This window comes from Aplysia californica, unplaced genomic scaffold (genome assembly GCF_000002075.1).
Source record: "Aplysia californica isolate F4 #8 unplaced genomic scaffold, AplCal3.0 scaffold00325, whole genome shotgun sequence".
Classification (NCBI taxonomy): domain Eukaryota; kingdom Metazoa; phylum Mollusca; class Gastropoda; order Aplysiida; family Aplysiidae; genus Aplysia; species Aplysia californica.
In genome coordinates this window covers 579,600-584,714 of record NW_004797595.1, presented here as the reverse complement: position 1 = coordinate 584,714, position 5,115 = coordinate 579,600, and the positions used below count along the sequence as shown (strand labels likewise).

The window sequence follows — 5,115 nt, the reverse complement described above, 5'->3', positions numbered from 1 at the left end:
AGAGAGAGAGAGAGAGGCAGAGAGAGAGAAGGTTGGGGGAGAGAGAGAAGGGGAGAGAGAGAAGGGGAGAGAGAGAAGGGGAGAGAGAAGGTTGGGGGGGGGAGAGAGAAGGTTGGGGGGGGGAGAGAGAAAGAGAGAGGGAGAGAGGGGAGAGAGAGAGAAAGAGCGAGGGAGAGAGAAGGGCGGGGAGACAGACAGACAGACAAAGACAGAGAAAATAGAGAGGGGGGGGGGGAGAAAGAGAGAAGGAAAGAGAAAGGGGAGAGACAGACAGAAAGAGAGAGAGAGAGAGGGTGTTTGCTATTATGATAAGAATTATTCCCGTCATTTTCTCTCTATGTCGGTTCCCAGGCTTTTACGTTTTCCTTCATCTCATGGAATGGAACATTTGAAGCTGGCCAAAATATTAAATATACGTCACAGTAGTCACTGACTAAAACCGGCAGTGGACGCTCCGTCTAAACGAAGCTTGAGTGCCGTGAATGTAGCCTCAACAGCGCCTGCAAACTGCATTCAGGGCGCCGTGAACGTAGCCTGCCAACTACATTCACGGCGCCGTGAACCTAGCCTGCAGACTACGTTCACGGCGCCGTGAACGTAGCCACTGCGTTTGTGATTTCGGGAAGTTTCAGCGCCCAGACAAGGTAGAAATCTAGAGAGTGTGTGCGTGAGTGTGTGTGTGTGTGTGTGAGAGAGAGAGAGAGAGAGAGAGAGAGAGAGAGGGGTGCTAGCAAAATGTGACATGCCCCAGTTGGCACGAGAAAAAGATAGAGTGGGAAATAGGTGGGGACAAAGAAATACAGAGACAAACAAAGAAAAAGAGAAGGCGAGTGGTACAGAGAGAGAGAGAGAGAGAGAGAGAGAGAGAGAGAGAGAGAGAGAGAGAGAGAGAGAGGGGGGGGGGCAGAGAAATAGAGAGGGTGACTGCTCGATTGAAATTATGACATTGTTCTTTACTTCAAAGCGTTCCTCCAACTCCAAAACGGAGGAAAAACAATCGTTCATCGAAAAGACATCCGCAATCTTCATTTAGATCTCTATCTAGATCTAGGCTAGCCGCGAAACTAGATCAAATTTTTATGTCTGCCTAGATCTAGATCTAGACCATAGATCTAGAAGAACCTAGGTCTACCCTGAGCCAAGAGGGCGCTGAAACTCTCCGAAATCACAAAAGAGTTCCCCTACCGGGTCTGTATACTTTGTGACTTTGTTCCCGGTTACCGGGTCTGTATGATTTAGATCTAGAATCTAGATCTAGATCTAGATATATAGATCTAGATATATAGATCTAGATCTAGATCTAATCTAGATCTAGATTTAGATCTAGGAAATCCGAAATGTTACCGAAAACATGTGGTCCAACTTCTTCAATCCAAAAAAGGACACCCAAAACAAAACACTTACCTTCCTCCTTTGAGTGGAGTTCGAGAAAGAAATACGCCACGAAAAGGAAAGACGTCTGTTCCGCAAAGAGGCGCACTCCTCGACCTAGCCTATCCCTTGCTGACATCAGCTCCTCCAAGCGTTGATACAAAGGAACTGAGTTAAGTGTGAAGTAGCTTTGTGCAGTGTGTGCACGCGTGTGTCGTCCTCTCTCCACGCCCACACAGATGACTGTCAATATCAAAGGCAATGTTTTGAGTTTGAGTGACTGTGACAGTGACGACAGTGACTGTAGCTGTCGAATTTTGTTTGTTTATGAACGCCAAAACGGCCGATCCAAGGTTGCCAGTTGCCAGCTCCCATAGAAAGTCTACAAAATGTAGAATTAAATCAAATCTCTGGTCACCAACGGCCATAGATTTACACTTAAGCCCCATCAAAGCAAGTGACTTGGGCCTTGAGAATTTTTTGTTTATCAAAACTGATGAGTTTTCGTATGGGGCAAGCGTTTTAAATGTATCTAGTGATTTTTTAACAAAAAGAAAGAAGATTTTCATGAAATCTATCTAGTGATTTTGCAAAATCCTCACTGACAACCCTGATTTATCCTCAATGGTTTAATTTAAAGTTGCTAAAATTCTGGTAAATTGAATTGCGTTTTTAGAACTCTTGTGTTTTTATTTTCCAATACTAACATTTTCTGCAAAGTTGACTTTCCTCCCATAATTCACTTAGTTTTAGTTTTTATTCTCATATTTGGGTATTTATTTCTCTCTCTCTCTTTTTTACAAATAATTTTTGTTTGAGTCTCAGCTAAATAGTCACAACTTGTCTAGACACGATTACCTAAATACTTGGAAAAGTATACTTGTATTTTTGTCTTTATATATATACCTATTACCCCCGGCGTATATTACCAATGATAGTACATAACAAGATGGGCCACTTCTCTCTTTGAGCCACAAGTGTAGAATTCTGTGCTTTGAGCCAATTAAAAAAGTGTCCTCAAAATTTGGTGGCGCCCTCTTCACAAAAGCGCTCTCTTTGCGAACAGAGTTACCCTACTTGAGTTTTTAAAAATCAAAGTGAAACTAGCAAGTTTTGGGATAAATTTCGGAAGAACGCTTTTTTAAAATGGTTACGCTGACAAAAAAACTCTACCAGAGGAAAGGGTGATGGTTTTCTTCGTTTAATTTGACTTTAGAATGAAAGGAGAGAGGTCATTAAAATAAAAAAAACCTAAAACTCCGCACTGAACGTACCCGAACTGCTGATGAACAGCAGTCGATCTGCGCACGCAAGGAGGTGCTATTCCTATTCTTCTTCTGGAAAAACGAAAGAGAGATTCAAAACAGACTGCAGCGCCATCTGAAGCAAAGAGCATACTTCCTGCGGACACTTTTTTGGCTGAGTGGCCCATCTTGTTATTCACTATCTTTGATATTACTAATAACATTAGGCATTATTAGCAATGATAGTACATAACAAGATGGGCCACTTCTCTCTTTGAGCCAATTAAAAAAGTGTCCTCAAAATTTGGTGGCGCCCTCTTCACAAAAGCGCACTTTGCGAACAGAGTTACCCTACTTGAGTTTTCAAAAATCAAAGTGAAACTAGCATGTTTTGGGATAAATTTCGGAAGAACGCTTTTTTTTAATGGTTACGCTGACAAAAAACCTTTTCCGGAGGAAAGGGTGATGGTTTTCTTCGTTTAATTTGACTTGAGAATGAAAGGCGAGAGGTCATTAAAATAAAAAAAACCCTAAAACTACGCACTGAACGTACCCGAACTGCTGATGAACAGCAGTCGATCTGCGCACGCAAGGAGGTGCTATTCCTATTCTTCTTCTGGAAAAACGAAATAGAGCTTCAAAACAGACCGCAGCGCCATCTGAAGCAAAGAGCATACTTCCTGCGGACACTTTTTTGGCTGAGTGAACCATCTTGTTATGTACTATCATTGGCATTAGGTATCGAGGTATTGGTATCGATACCTGAATTGTGGTATCGACCCATCACTAGTGAAAACTCGATATCCAAGGGTTATCCGTCCAACCACCAGATATCTGGCGACGCCAGATATTTGCCGGCCGGCAAACCGAAGGGGTGACGACGGGGGAGCGGCTTCTTTGATGTTACCCCAGGCGTAGTTGAAAATACATTCCAAAAATTTCCAAAATATTCATCAAATCAAACAAAATAATAAGATTTTCGTGATCAGCGACCCAAAATTAGTCAAATTCACGCGGGGAACGCAATTTAATACCGGATTACCAAGTTAAATTATGTTTGTGTGTTTGCTTTTGAATTACCATTCGCCCGCCCCTTCACTTTCAAAAGTGAAGGCAAAAAAATGCACCGCGTGGTGTGTGTGTAGTGTACTGCCGAGATGTGTTGGTGGAGTCAGCTGAGGGCTACACACCATTGTTTCATCTAGGCTAGATCTAGCTAGACGGTGCTGTTTATGTTAATTTTTTGTTGTTGTCTACGGGCTACCAGTTTTACGAGGGCTGTCCCACGGAAAACCGGAAAAGGTCCGTAAAAGCAAAAATCTTTGTCCTATTATGATAAAACTGTAACACATCATACCTCAACGTGTTTTTTATTTCTCAATGTAATCACCATCCCGCTGGACACATTTTTCCCATCGCTGGATATGGGAGAAGACACCCTCCCTGAAGAATCTTTCGTCAAGGGATTTCAACCAATCGTTCACGGCTTCCTCGAGGACTTCGTCGTCGGTGAATCGCTGTCCAGAAATATGGCGTTTCAGTTTCATTGGTTCAAAAAGGTGATAATCTGACAGGGCCAAGTCAGGACTGTGGGGGGGGGGGGGATGTAGTAGAACTTCCTAGCCGAACCTTTGGAACCGGTCTTTCGTGACGTTTGCGGTGTGTGGCGTTGTGTTGCCATGCTGCAAAATGACCCGCTGGTCTTTTTCGGCCCCAACCCATCAAGCAGAGACCTTTCAATAGTGCAGCTCATCAAACTCTATCATATAGACAGTCGACTTTGAAATGTTTAGCGACTCGCAAATTTCGCGAATTTTTAGGCGCCTGTCTGTTTGAATAAGTTCGTTAACGCGACTCTTGTTGTCCTCAGTCTTGGCAGAAAAACAAGATCCTGGGTAAACTTTGTCATTGATATCGGAGTGCCCGGCTTTGAACTTACTACATCACTCATATACCTGTGACTTTGCCATTACTTTCTCCCCATAAACTGACTTTATTTCAGTGTGTATTTCTAGAGGTTTGAGACCTTTTGCGGTCAGAAACCGAATGACAGACCTCACTTCTACCCTTGACCAATTTTCCAAGGGGGTAGCCTTCTTTTGAGAACTGCTGTGCTCGTTTGGTTTGTGCGATGCTCATGGTGCTCAATCGGGAAATTTCTAAATGATTGTTTTACAAGTGTGCGTTTACAGAATGTGAAAATATTGAATAGTTTTCAAATTACAGTCAAATTCCGGTTTTCCGTGGGACAGCCCTACTATTGCACTAATGTCCGTGTGGAATAACAAGGAAACTGGGCGCTTTTTCAGTAGCTCCCACCCCGCTTAATTGGACCTATCTAGATCTAGATCTAAATCTAGATCTAGAAATATAGATCTTGATTCTAGATCTAAATCCAGATCCAGATCAGAGAAAGTGATCCAGATCTAGATTTAGATCAGAAAGCTATGTTTGATGCGCAGCGAGCGAGAGATATCAAGGTAAAGTGCCCCCCCCCCCC

General features: G+C 43.0%; 1 protein-coding gene across 3 annotated transcripts in view; it reads right to left on the bottom strand.

Annotated features, from left to right (window-relative positions):
- Positions 1–3,209, bottom strand: part of LOC101856971 (ras-like GTP-binding protein Rho1) — a 45,389-nt gene extending 42,180 nt beyond the window's left edge. Inside the window, exons 1-2 of one of the 3 annotated variants that reach the window (XM_035970828.1) lie at positions 3,169–3,209; positions 1,405–1,614 (exon numbers count right to left, since the gene is read on the bottom strand). The gene's annotated coding sequence lies outside the window, so the exon portion shown is untranslated. Of the gene's footprint in view, positions 1–1,404; positions 1,754–3,168 lie in introns of all 3 variants that reach the window. The other 2 variants (XM_005102444.3, XM_013084885.2) reach the window with 2 other exon arrangements.
- Positions 3,210–5,115: the final 1,906 nt, after the last annotated feature.